Here is a 14,936-nt window from a genome sequence, read left to right as displayed (position 1 = left end):
GTGGAGCACCATTCTTGATACACACAGGAAACTGTTGAGTGTGAAAAAGCGTTGCAGCGTTGCAGTTTTTTTAAACAAACCAATGTGCCTGGCACCTACTGTACTACCATGCCCAATTAAGAAACTTAAATCTTTTGTCTTCCCCATTCTCCCTCAGAATGGCACACATGCGGCCTCAATTGTCTCAAGGCTTTAAAAAAATCCTTTAACCCATCTCCTCCCCTTCATCTACACTGATTGAAGTGGATTTAACAAGTGACATCAATAAGGGATCACAGCTTTCACCTGGATTCACCTGGTAAGTCTGTGTCATGAAAAATGTTCATAATGTTTTGTACCCTCATTGTACATGTAGAGCTTGCAGTATAAACAATAAGAAAACTAGGGCTTTTATTGACTGATAAATGGTTTCAGGCCAGCCAATCTGCAGGACATAAGGGTCTGTCTGCCGTGAGGGAACCACTCCAGAATCCCCCGACAAACTCCTCTCAACCCCTCTGTCTCTCTCAGACTTTACCCTGCAGAAATCCCTCCTTTTGTAGTGGTATGAATCAAGCTAATGGGCCCCGTAGATCCGTGCTGTCGTCTCAGGGCTCATATTTATGGCTTTAAGAGCCATTACATATTGGTTAGGTGTCACTCACCCCTCTCCCTTCCACTGACTGACTGCCACGCTGAGGTTGCCAAGGAAGGACAATCTTGGTCACTGCTGAAAAATGCCCCTAAAAAGAGTGTGTGTGTGTGTGTGTGTTATCAGAGTTCTCTCAGTGCCAAATGTCCCAGTTCCTCAAGCTAAGTACCTCTGGGCCCCTATGAAGACCTTTGGAATGGCTTGTTTTGCCTGTGGAGGAGCTATCGGAGGACGGACTCATTGTAATGGCTGGAATGGAATAAATGGAACAGAGTCAAAAATGTGGTTTCCATATGTTTGATGTTTTTGATATTGTTCCATTTATTCCATTCCAGCCATCATAATGAGTCCGTCCTCCTATAGCTCCCCCCACTGACCTCTGCTGCTGTGTAGGTAAAGCATAGTGTAATGGTGGCTAAATTAGGGCAGGGTATCTCAGAGGATTACTTCTCTTGGTGGCTGTTGGTGGTGGCTGTGTGTGTGTGTGTGTGTGTGTGTGTGTGTGTGTGTGTGTGTGTGTGTGTGTGTGTGTGTGTGTGTGTGTGTGTGTGTGTGTGTGTGTGTGTGTGTGTGTGTGGAATGATTCATGCCCTTGGTGGTGCCTGTGCTGTAGCCCTTCTGAGATCACAGCTACTGCTGAATGCCTTTGGTTTCATGAAGGGCAGCTAGTGACAGCTGTCAATAATTTCCACATGCTATCTGTCATTGCCTCTCAAACACAGTCATACACGCAGGCAAGCATGCATGCACGCACATACACAGACACACATGCAGCACATGCCATAGGAATTTAAAGTTAAGTATTTTATTAAGAGATAAGCCTCCAAACTAACTGCACTGCACACTCTACAAAAAAAGGTTCCAAAAGGTTTTTTCAGCTGTCCCCGTAGGAGAACCCTTTTTGGTTCCAGGTATAACCCTTTTGGGTTTCATGTAGAACCCTCTGTGGAAATAGTTCTACATGGAACTCAAAAGGATTCTACCTAGAGACCAAAAGGGTAATGGGGACACCTGAAGAACCCTTTTTAGGTTCTAGATAGCACCTTTTTTTCTAAGGTAGTGAAACAGCCCCTTGTAGTAGTAGGGTAATTCCATTTCAATCCCATTTTGGATATGTGATTCCCTTTGCAATGCAGAAACATTACATCTTTTCTCTCCTGGGAACGGTTCTTTCTGAGAACACTCTGCATACCAAATGGCACCCTATTCCCTATACATTCCCTATGGGCCCTGGTCAAAAGTAGTGCGCTATGTAGGGCATAGTGTGCTATTTTGGGAAAAGCAGCCAGTGGCTTACTGACGGTTTAGCCCAGTGAATAACTAGCTTTATTGATTCATTGCCATTGTGTCACATGCATCTCTTGTAGTCAATTGAGTGTAGATCAATGATTTTTCAGAAACCCTTTTGTCTCCTCTCCTCTTCTCTCCTCCTTTCTCCAGGCACTAAATACAATAACTTTCAGACAGTGAATTTGGTCTGAGAGAGCGAGGGAGGGGAAGAGGGAGAGAAATAGAAAAAGTGCTGGCATTATCTAGATTGATAGCGAGATCAGAATGTTAGATGAGACGGGTGGATGACTGGACAGACTGATTCAGTCTCATTCAAACCACTGACCTCCTTCAGGGTCAAATGATTCTTGCTCCTCCTTTACTTCTCGTCTCTTTTAGTCTGAGTTGTACCTTAGCTGAATCAGCCCAGTCAGGGAAAGGCAAAAGGCAGAGTGAGCCTGGAGGTCCTGGAAGGCCAGGGATAGTCTGTGGCTTTGATGTGAGATTGTGCCAGCGTTTAGTGCCTAGTGCCTAGTCAGTAGGGCTCCTCTTCTATCCCCAGCCCAGTCAGGAAAAGGCAGAGAGAGCCTCGAGGACCAGTCTAGGGCTCTGGTCCTTTGAGATGGTGCCAATGTTTGGGGCTTAATCCGGTGTGATGCATGGCTGGCTGGCTCTGCTCTGGGTGGCTGGCTGGCCTGCTGGTTGGCTCTGCTCTGGGTGGCTGACTGACTGGCTGGCTAGCCCTGGTTGGATGGCTGGATGGTTGACTGGCTGGCTGGTCCTGGGTAGATGGTTGACTGAACCAGGGTGGCTGAGTGAACATCAGATTAAAGGGAGGCTAAACTCTCCTCTTACTCTGAACAGACAGAGGGATAGAGGAGAGGAAAGAAAGGGATGAAGGGAGAGGGGGAAAGAAAGAGAGAGAGAGAGGCTAAACTATGATGTGTAAACAATAGAACAAGGAAAGCTAGGAAGCTAAAACCATCATACTATAAAAATCGCCCAACTCTTAGCCCTGAGGATTGCAATGTTTCCTCAAGGGTACAATAAACTACAGAGACAGTGAGAGGAGAGAGAGGCAGTATGTCAGAGGGTGGGGGTGGTGGTTTTTGTAGCTGGCTGGAAACCTTCGGTAGAGCAGGGCAGCACAGCTCTCCAGTTTCATCCCTGCAGCTCTACTCCATCTGTCCATGTGTCGGCCACGTTCGCAGGGGACTGCCACCGCCTCTGTCACATGGAAAGATGCTACAGGCGTACTTTTAATCCTGCATCCTTACAGTCTAATGACTTATTCACACTACAGGGCCGAACCTGGCCAAGCCAGGCCAAACGCAACCAAATCAGGCTGGCCTGGTTACACATCTACCAATGTTGCTGTAATCTGCTTGAAAGGACAAGGTGAAAATAAAATATTAAAGTCAGCACAGTATGGTTCTGGTTGGCAGTATGGTTCTGGTTGGCAGTATAGTATGGTTCTGGTTGGCAGTATACTATGGTTCTGGTTGGCAGTTCAGTTTGGTTCTGGTTGGCAGTATAGTATGGTTCTTGTTTGCGGTATAGTATGAGTCCCATGGGGTGGCGCACAATTGGCCCAGCGTCGTCCGGGTTTGGCCGGGGTAGGCTGTCATTGTAAATAAGAATTTGTTGTTAACTTCATTGCCTGGTTAAAAAATATGGTATGATTGATTTATTTCAGTATCTGAAAAATATCCAACAATGACGAAACATGGATTTTAGTTTTCACTACTTTAATGTGAAAATGTTTGTAAGGGAAGAATATGGAGGCTACCCTGTTCAGAGCTATTGTGTTTTCTCCCTGGTCCCTTTGAGAGGAGCAACATTGAAAGAGAAAGCTTTACAGGTGTCAGCTAGATGATTGATGCATTCATTCTATCTATCATTTAAGACATTAATTATTTTGAGTCCTGAACTTTCTGACGGGCCGCCCCCAGGTGGGGAAGGTAGGAAACAAACTCTCCACTTCGCTGACCCTCAACACAGGGGCCCCACAAGGCTGTGTGCCCAACCCCCTCCTGTACCCCCTGTTCGCTCACGACTGCGTGGCCATGCACACCTCCATCTCAATCATCAAATTTGTAGACGACACAACAGTAGTGGGCTTGATAACCAACAACGACGAGTCAGCCTACAGGGAGGAGCTGAGAGCACTCTGAGTGTGATGTCAGGACTTCAGGAAACAGCAGAGGGAGTACCCCCCTATCCACATCAAAGGGCCAGCAGTAGAGAAGGTGTAAAGTTTTAATGTCCTCGGTTTACACATCACAGACAAAATGAAATGGTCCACTTACACAGACAGTGTGGGGAAGAAGGCGCAACAGCGCCTCTTCAACCTCAGGTGGCTGAAGAAATTTGTCTTGCCACCCAAAACCCTGACAAACATTTGCAGATGCACAATCGAGAGCATCCTGGCCGCCCTCAACCGCAAGGCTCTCCAGAGGGTGGTGCAGACTGCACAACGCATCACCGGGGCAAAATACCTGCCCTCCATGACACCTACACCACCCGATGTCACAGGAAGGCCAAAAAGATCATCAAGGACATCAACCACCTGAGCCACTGCCTGTTCACACCGCTTCTGTCCAGAAGGCGAGGTCAGTACAGGTGCATCAAAGCTGGGACCGAGAGACAACTTCTATCTCAAGGCCATCAGACTGCTAAACAGCCATCACTAACACAGAGAGGCTGCTGCCTACTGTTGTATCTTTACTATGGATTACATTATGTATGACATGCTATTTTATCAAATCAATTCTCTGTAATTAATATCACCTGATTAAACTAATCATGTAAATGTAATTAACTAGGAAGTCAGGGCACCACGGAATAATATTTATAGAGCTGTTGTCTTCCGGATAAACTCTTAAAGATCTGGTAATCTTTTATATCAATATCAGTCAATTATTAATCGTCACCTTATTCAGTCTCATCTGAATGTCTTAAACTTTTTGGTTATCTTCACGAACCCTGGCTAGCAAGTTGAATCGCCAATTCAACATTTTGTTTAATTATTTATTTACAAATGCCTAAATAATCACACAGAATTACATATACACAGGATGGATCATACATTGATTCTGGTTGGCAGTATAGTACAGCTCTGGTTGGCAGTATAGTACGGCTCTGGTTGGCAGTACAGTATGGTTCTGGTTCTCATTATAGTATGGTTCTTGTTGGCAGGACAGTATGGTTCTGGTTGGCAGTACAGCAGTGTTCTGGTTGGCAGTATAGTATGGTTCTGGTTGGCAGTACAGTATGGTTCTGGTTGGTAGTATAGTATGGTTATAGATGGCAGTACAGTATGGTTCTGTTTGGCAGTATAGTATGGTTGTTGATGGCAGTATATTATGGTTCTGGTTGGCAGTATAGTATGGCTCTGGTTAGCAGAATAGTATGTTTCTGGTTGGCAGTATAGTATGGTTCTTTTTGGCAGTATAGTATGGTTCTGGTTGGCAGTACAGTATGGTTCTGGTTGGCAGTACAGTATGGTTCTGGTGGGCAGTACAGTATAGTTCTGGTTGGCAGTACAGTATGGTTCTGGTTGGCAGTACACTATGATTCTGGTTGGCATTTCAGCATGGTTCTGGTTGGCAGTACAGTATGGTTCTGGTTGGCAGTACAATGCAGTTCTGGTTGGCAGAATAGTATGGTTCTGGTTGCCAGTCCTTATGGTTCTGTTTTGCTGTCTCGTATGGTTCTGTTTGGCAGTACAGTAGGGTTCTAGTTGGCAGTGTAGTATGGTTCTGGTTGGCAGTATAGTATGGTTCCTGTTGGCAGTATGGTTCTGGTTGGTAGTACAGTATGGTTCTGGTTGGCAGTACAGTATAGTTCTGTATGGTTCTGGTTGGCAGTACAGTATGGTTCTGTTTGGCAGTATAGTATGGTTCTGGTTGCAGTATTGTGTGGTTCTTGTTGTGGTTCTTGTCGGGAGTATAGTATGGTTCTGTTTGGCAGTATTGTGTGGTTCTTGTTTGCAGTATAGTATGGCTCTGGTTGGCAGTTTTGTGTGGTTCTTGTTGGCAGTATAGTATGACTTACGCTTTACTATAGATCAACTGTGTCTTTTCAACCTCATTATATGCTGTTACTCTTGTCTTGGCAGCATACAGCAGTCAGCCTGCAGTTTTTACTCCCTTCATTCACCGAAGGGGAAGATGACGGTGATTATCAAGGCTGTCCTGCTGTAGTGTTGACAGATAGCAGTGTGGTGTTATTTTCTAGTGTGTCTACTTGTCATTCACTTGGTTTTGTAAGTATAAATTGCGACAGTTACATGTTTAGGAGGGTATTGTTTTTGTTGTTCAACTGTGGATGCAATTCCCATATGCTATTTTCGTGTTGTTACTTCATTCACTATTTCTTTCTTGGCACGGTGTGTGAGATCTGTCCAATTCTATTTATAGCATAGTTCTTCTGTTTCTCAGTTTTAGTTAGAGTCATTTGAAAAAAATCAATGAATGGGAAATGACAAGGAAATTAAAGGGGTGGCATGACTGAAACAAATCAAATAATATTATATTGGTCACATACACATATTTAGCAGCTTAGTTGGGGTGATTCATAGAAAGTAAAAGATTGTAATTAAGAAATATAGAAGTATTAGGACGAGCATTGTTGGAGTGATATTGACAAGAATACAGTAGAATACAGTATATACATATGAAATGAGAAACACGGTATGGAAACATTATCAAAGTGACCAGTGTAGCATTATTAAAGTGACCAGTGTAGCATTATCAAAGTGACCAGTGTAGCATTATCAAAGTGACCAGTGTAGCATTATCAAATTGACCAGTGTTGCATTATTAAAGTGACCAGTGTAGCATTATCAAAGTGACCAGTGTAGCATTATCAAAGTGACCAGTGTAGCATTATCAAAGTGACCAGTGTAGCATTATCAAAGTGACCAGTGTAGCATTATCGCAGTGACCAGTGTAGCATTATCAAAGTGACCAGTGTAGCATTATCAAAGTGACCAGTGTAGCATTATTAAAGTGACCAGTGTAGCATTATCAAAGTGACCAGTGTAGCATTATTAAAGTGACCAGTGTAGCATTATTAAAGTGACCAGTGTAGCATTATCAAAGTGACCAGTGTAGCATTATTAAAGTGACCAGTGTAGCATTATCAAAGTGACCAGTGTAGCATTATTAAAGTGACCAGTGTAGCATTATCAAAGGGACTAGTGTAGCATTATTAAAGTGACCAGTGTAGCATTATTAAAGTGACCAGTGTAGCATTATAAAAGTGACCAGTGTAGCATTATCAAAGTGACCAGTGTAGCATTATCAAACTGACCAGTGTAGCATTATTAAAGTGACCAGTGTAGCATTATCAAAGTGACCAGTGTAGCATTATTAAAGTGACCAGTGTAGCATTATCAAAGTGACCAGTGTAGCATTATAAAAGTGACCAGTGTAGCATTATCAAAGTGACCAGTGTAGCATTATCAAACTGACCAGTGTAGCATTATTAAAGTGACCAGTGTAGCATTATCAAAGTGACCAGTGTAGCATTATTAAAGTGACCAGTGTAGCATTATCAAAGTGACCAGTGTAGCATTATTAAAGTGACCAGTGATTCCATGTTTATGCACATAGGGCAGCAGCCTCTAAGGTGCAGGGTTGAGTAACCGGGTGGTAGCCGGCTAGTGACAGTGACTAAATTCAGGGCAGGGTACTGGGTGGAGGCCGGCTAGTGATGGCTGGTTAACATTCTGATGGCCTTGAGATAAAATCTGTTTTTCAGTCTTTCGGTTCCAGCTTTGGTGCACCTGTACTGACCTCGTCTTCTGGATGATAGCGGGGTGAAAAGGCCGTGACTCGGGTGGTTGATGTCCTTGATGATATTTTTGGCCTTCCTGTGACATTAGGTGCTGTAGGTGTCCTGGAGGGCATGCAGTGTGTCCCCGGTAATGCATTGGGCAGACCGTGGCACATAAACTATGTGTGCAGCATTGACACTGGAAATGTGTTAATGTGTTAATGATAGAGAGCGAAAGAGATGTATGTATGTAGGTGCTCACATGTTTTACCCAGGACAGGAACAGCGGTCACACAAACTGCCATGAGCGCACACACACTGTAGGCACAGGGAACACACACAGAAACCAGGAACACACACATCACCCCACTGTGAGCACGGGAATGGCGTGACTGAGTTTAATTGTGCTATTGCAATTCTGCAATAGCACAATTAAACTCAGTCACGCCATTCCCCCTGAACACAGTGGGGTGAGGTGTGTGTGTGTGTGTTCGTGTGTGTTCCCTGTGCCTACGGTGTGTATGTGTGTGCTCACGGCAGTGTTTGTGTGTGTGCGAGTTCCCGCAGCCCCCTCATTCCCCACATTACCGTGACGCTCCACACTCCTTAATGAGGTAGCTCCCATCGCTCCCAGCTATCCCATAATGCATTTCTCTCTGCGGTGGCAGGCGGAACAGACCGTGGAGATTTGGCAGAACATTGGGACATATGGCGGAAACAGACGGGATGCCCAGGCTTGGCAGGTGGCATAGTGCCTGAGTGCCCGGGATAGATGGATAGGTAAATGGGGTGGATAGGTTTGACACCCTAGGTGGGCCAAGGTCCATCCTACACTGTGTTAAGTGTAGGCTGTACCGTTGTTGAGTAGAATCGTATAGGGTTGTTTGGTTTGTCCCCATAGGGAACCCTTTTTGGTGCTAGGTAGAACCTTTGCAGAGGGTTCTACCTAGAACCCTCTATGTAGGGTTCTTCATAGAACCCCCTGATTTGATTTGATCTGATTTGATTTGATATGGTTCTTCCTAGAAGCCTCTATGCAGGGTTCTACTAATAACCGTTTTATCATATCAAACTCTCTATAGAAGGTTCCATCAGCTTTATTAACCTTTAAAGTTAAATTATTATTGACAATATGTTTGTATGTATCATAAGGCCGTTCGTTGAGGGCCTAGTTATTCCCTAACACAGTGGTGTTAGGATACCCCACTCACATTATGCTGGTTTGCAAAGTGATGTGTAAATCCTATTGGAATTACAAGAAGGGGAATTTTTATCACCCGCAACCTGCATTCAGAATGACGACCAGAGTCGTAAAGAGGTGTTATTGATACTACCTCAATGATCGAAACTGGAACAACCGTCTCAGAAACGGGTGAACTAAGTCCAACTACTAATAGATTTGTTTACTTCAAAAGTATACTGTATATGTTTTTTAAAATCGTTGTGCAGCATACAATATATCAACCAATCAATGCAAAAACACATATTAAAACAAACAATTCTGAAAATCACCCTGCAATAGAGCATGCTGGGAAATATGATATACAGTACTATGTTGAACCCTTCTTGCCTCCCAAAGAGCCCTTCTTCTCTTCCAAAGACTCATTCTTGCCTTCCAAAGAATCATCAAATAACCATTTCTTCCAAAAACGGTTCTTAGGACATTAAAGGTTCTAGGTAGAACCCTTTGCCTCACAAAGAACCTTTGTCTTCCAAAAAGGGATTTTTAGATCAAAATGGTTCTTGGTAGAACCCTATCCCTCTACAAAGAACCCTTTTGGAACCCTTTTTTCTACGAGTCAAATTATGGAAAGAAAGTGCTTAGAGAAGGACTTTTGGAAATCAGTTGCACAGGGTAGATTATATTTTATATTATATTTTTTGCATCGTCAGCTGGTTTCTTGACATAGTCGGCAGGCTGAATCAGATGTGGGAATGGCCAAGGATTCCGCCTTATCCTCTTTAATTATTTACACATTGGTCTCTCCCATCCATGTCGTTTAGAAACTGCAGTATAGTGCTCCACAGATTAAATTGCTATTTTTACCAACATTTCAGTATCAATAGACCTTCAACGGGTTTCATCCCAGTGAAATGTAGATCCAGCGATCTGCTTCACTGAATTGCTGTTGGGCATTTCCTGTTTTACATACCATACACAGTCAGCTCAGTTGGGGTGATTCATATTGGCCAATTCTCTCATGCTGTGTTTGTTTCATTTTATGTTCTTTAAAAGACCTAGTTGGTGAAATACAAATCTGCAAGCTTTACATCATAGGCCTACATATGGGAATGCTGTGTAGCAACCTCAGAGATGCAGTTTTACGGGTAGCAGGGGACGTGGAGTTTAATGATGTTAAATAAAAAGAGATTAAATATCAGTCTGTTACTCTTTTCCTCTCTCCCCCTTCTCTCTCTCTCTCTCTCTTCCTCTCTACATACTTTCTCTGCCCCTTTATCACTCCCCCCCTCTCTTTCTCTAAAGGCCATATTCCTACTATCAGGAGTGTAGCTGTAAAGAATAGAAAAGCCAACACTGTGCTTCTAATTAATGTTGAAATACCCATACTGCTGCTCGAGTTCCATGGCCTACAAATGTGTCTCTTTCACAAGGGACCTATATTCAAGGGTCCCACTAGTCGAGTCATGGGTTTAGATAGTAACTGAGAAGCGTGTGCATGTGGGTGTATTTGTGTGTGTGTGTGTGTGTGTGTGTGTGTGTGTGTGTGTGTGTGTGTGTGTGTGACTTGGATTTCCAAGTATTCAGATGGTGTAACTAAGAGAATGGGTTGCTCCTGAGGTTAATGATATAGAACAGGTAGTGTCTGGTGTTGGGTATCTCTCTGAGAGCTGACTGGACCTCCATGTATTGTAATGGCATCAGACAACAGGCAGTGTCTGTCCGTCTGTCCGCCCGCCCGCCCGTCCGCCCGTCCGTCCGTCCGTCCGTCCGTCCGTCCGTCCGTCCGTCTGTCTGTCAGTCTGTCTGTCTGTCTGTCTGTCTGTCTGTCTGTCTGTCTGTCTGTCTGTCTGTCTGTCTGTCTCCACCGGTTCTTGTTCTGGGATAACCACAATTTGAAGTCTCCTGAGGTAATTCAGTGCATTAGGAAGGTATTCAGGCCAATTGACTTTTTCCACAATTTTGTTAAATTACAGCCTTATTCTAAAATGTATTATATTATGTATTTTTCTCATCGATCTACACCCAATACCCCATAATGACAAAGCAAAAGCTGTTTTAGTAAAAAAACAAAAACTGGAAATACTTTATTTACATACATATTCAGAACCTTTGTTATGAAATTGAGCTCAGGTGCATCCTGTTTCCATTGATCATCCTTGAGATGTTTCTACAACTTGTTTGGAGTCCACCTGTAGTAAATTCAGTTGATAGGACATGATTTGGAAATAAACACACCGTCTTTATAAGGTCCCACAGTTGACAGTGCATGTCAGAGCAAAAACCAAGCCATGAGGTCGAAGGAAATGTCCGTAGAGCTCAGAGACATGATTGTGTCGAGGCACAGATCTGGGGAGGGTATAACATATTTTTTGCAGCATTGAAGGTCCCCAAGAACACAGTGGCCTCCATAATTCTAAAATGGAAGAAGACTCTTTGTAGAGTGGCCAGAAGGAAGCCACTCCTCAGTAAAAGACACATGGCAGCCTGGTTGGAGTTAGAAAGACTCTCAGACCATGAGAAGCAAGATTGTCATTTCTGGTTATGGGCTTGTAAGTAAGTATTTCACTGTTGTATTCAGTGCATGTACAATTTGATTTGAAGAATCTCTGGTCATATGAAAACGAGATTGAATTCTTTGGCCTGAATGCCAAGCGTCATGTCTTGAGGAAAACTGGCACCATCCCTACAGTGAAGCATGGTGGTGACAGCATCATGCTGTGGGGATGCTTTTCAGGGGCAGGGACTGGGAGAATAGTCAGGATCGAGGGAAAGATGAATGGAAAAAAGTACAGAGACATCCTTGATAAAATCCTGCTCCAGAGCGCTTAGGACCTCAGACTGGGGCAAAGGTTCACCTTCCAACAGGACAACGACCCCTATCACACAGTCAAGACAATGCAGGAGTGGCTTCGGAACAAGTCTCTGAATGTCCTTGAGTGGCACAGCAAGAGCCCAGACTTGAACCCGATCAAACATCTCTGGAGAGACCTGAAAATAGCTGTGCAGCGACACTCCCCTTCCAACCTGACAGCTTGAGAAAATCTGCAGAGAAGAATGGGAGAAACTTCCCATTTACAGGTGTGCCAAGCTTGTAGCATCATACACAATTAGACTCAAGGCTGTAATCGCTGTCAAAGGTGCTTCAACAAAGTACTGAGTAAAGGGTCTGAATACTTGATATTTCAGTTTTAAAAATGATATAAATTTGCACAAAAAAAGTAAAACCTGTTTTTGGTTTGTCGTCATGGTGTATTGTGTGTAGATTGATGAGGGGGAAAAAACGATTTAATCCATTTTAGAATAAGGCTGTAATGTAACAATGTGGAAAAAGTCAAGGCGTCTAAATACCTTCCAAATGCACTGTATGTTTTTTTTCTACTGTGAAGTACAGAGTCAGACTGGTTCTACCAAAACGAACCAGACATCAAAACTAGGAAATACCACATATGGAATCATGTAGTAACCAAAAATATGTTAAACAAATCAAAATATATTTGAGATTATTCAAAGTAGGCACCCTTTGCCTTGATGACAGTTTTGGACACTCTTGGCATTCTCTCAACCAGCTTCACCTGGAATGCTTTTCTTGAAGGAGTTCCCACATATGCTCGAGCACTTGTTAGCTGCTATTCCTTCACTCTGCGGTCCAACTCATCCCAAACAATCTCAATTGGGTTGAGGTCGGGTGACAGTGGAGGCCAGGTCATCTGATGCAGTACTTTATTACTCTCTCTCTTGGTCCAAAAGCACCTTTACACAGCCTGTAGGTGTGTTGGGTCGTTATTATGTTGAAAAACACATGATTGTCCCACTAAGCGCAAACCAGATGGGATGGCGTATCGCTGCAGAATGCTGTGATAGCCATGCTGGTTAAGTGTGCCTTGAACTCTAAATAAATCACTGACAGTGTCACCAGCAAAGCACCCCCACACCATCACACCTCCTCCTCCATGCTTCACAGTGGGAACCACACATGCAGAGATCATCCGTTCACCTACACTGCGTCTCACAAAGACACGGCAGTTGGAACCAGAAATCTCAAATTTGGACTCATCAGACCAAAGAACAGATTTCCACAGGTCTAATGTCCATTTCTTGTGTTTCTTGGCCCAAGGAAGTCTCTTCTTCATATCGGTGTCCTTTAGTAGTGTTTTTTTTGCAGCAATTTGACCATGAAGGCCTGATTCACGCAGTCTCCTCTGAAAAGTTGATGTTGAGATGTGCCTGTTACTTGAGCTCTGTGAAGCATTTATTTGGGCTGCAGTTTCTGAGGCTGGTAACTCTGATTAACTTATTTTGGTGCGGCACGTATCCTAGTGGTTAGAGTGTGGGGCCAGTAACTGAAAGGTTGCTGGATCAAATCTCTGAGCTGACAAGGTAAAAATCTGTTGTTCTGCCCCTGAATAGGGCAGTTAACCCACTGTTACACGTTAGGCTGTCATTATATATAAGAATTTATTCTCAACTGACTTGCCTAGTTCCATTTTTAAAAGTATAATCATTCTCTGCAGCAGAGGTAACCCTGTGGCTGTCCGGATGAGCGCTTGATTGTTTTTGTGACTGCACATGAAGAAACTTATTAAGTTCTTGACATTTTCTGGATTGACTGACCTTAATAATGGACAGAAATTCAAATGTTGCTACATAAGACTGAATCCAGGTGGTGGGTCACATATTTGAGCTGTTCATACCATAATAGGGACTTGGTTTTTTACCAAATAGGGCTATCTTCTGTATATCAAGGCAAAGGGTGGCTACTTTGAAAAATCTCAAATATATTTTTATTTGTTAAACACTTTTTTAGTGACTACATGATTCCATATGTGTTTTTCTATAGTTTTGATATCTTCAATATTATTCAACAATGTAGAAAATTGTTAAAATAAAGAAACCCCTTGAATGAGTAGGTGTGTCCAAACTTTTGACTGGTACTGCATATTGACTGAACTATACTGTAACTTCTTGTCGACTGGTGCTCTAAGTCTGGCATAAAGTCTAACATCTCCTTCATTCCATTCCCCTGCCAAGCTTTGATGCCAGGTATTGTGCATTGATATGTCACTGCTAAGGGGAGGAAATAAAAATAATGAAAAAGTAGCAAACTTGCTGTCTACTTCAGACACTAGAGAAAGTCTCTAAAATTGGAGCACACACACACACGGACACACACACAAACAAACAAACACACACAAACACATTTGTGCATTCTGTGTTGGATAAGTCACTTTCACATTTCCTCCTTCAATTCATAGCACTCTGATTAACACAGTCACTAGGAAAGAGAGAGAGAGAATACGATTGAGTGAGAAAAAATGAGAATGAGAGAGAGAGAGAGAGAGAGAGAGATTGAGAATACGATTGAGTGAGAAAGAATGAGAATGAGAGAGAGAGAGAGAGAGAGAGAGAGAGAGATTGAGAATAATATTGAGTGAGAAAGAATGAGAATGAGAGAGAGAGAGAGAGAGAGAGAGAGAGAGAGAGAGAGAGAGATAATAAAATGCACTGCAGCATTCGTCACCATTTTGAAGGCTTTAGGGGACAAAATGCAGGACTTTTTTGTTTTTCTTTACTTTCTTCCACCCCTCTCTTTTCTTTTTTTACTTTTGATACGATCTGATCTTCATCAAGCCAATCTCCATAGCCTTGACTCCCTGTCACAAAAGCCCCCGCCCAACTCCCATTCATCATTCATTGGCCGCTGACAACAGAGAGACAGCCGGATTGGCCGTTATAAGAGGACCTTGGCACTAGCGTCAGTCAGCCCATAACACTTCTGAAACAGTAAAACGACAGAGTTAGTTATTTTCCATCCTAGGGTCAGCACTTTTCTGTAGACGGAGGATCACCCCCTCTCTGTAGATTTGGCTGGGGTCCTTGATATAAAGTGTGTGTGTGTGTGTGTGTGTGTGTGTGTGTGTGTGTGTGTGTGTGTGTGTGTGTGTGTGTGTGTGTGTGTGTGTGTGTGTTTTTTTTGTGGGCGTGTATATGTGGGTGTGTGTGTGCGTGGGCGTGTGTGTGTGTGTGTGTTTTTGTGGGCGTGTATATGTGGGCGTGTGTGCGTGGGTGTGTGTG

The 14,936-nt window shown here is 43.4% G+C and overlaps 1 protein-coding gene across 23 annotated transcripts in view; it reads left to right on the top strand.

Annotated features, from left to right (window-relative positions):
- Positions 1-14,936, top strand: part of nrxn1a (neurexin 1a) — a 616,431-nt gene that overhangs the window by 139,508 nt on the left and 461,987 nt on the right. The gene's annotated exons all lie outside the window — the stretch shown is intronic.

Source organism: Oncorhynchus tshawytscha, linkage group LG25 (assembly GCF_018296145.1).
Source record: "Oncorhynchus tshawytscha isolate Ot180627B linkage group LG25, Otsh_v2.0, whole genome shotgun sequence".
NCBI classification, from domain to species: domain Eukaryota; kingdom Metazoa; phylum Chordata; class Actinopteri; order Salmoniformes; family Salmonidae; genus Oncorhynchus; species Oncorhynchus tshawytscha.
This window is presented reverse-complemented; position numbering and strand designations above follow the sequence as displayed.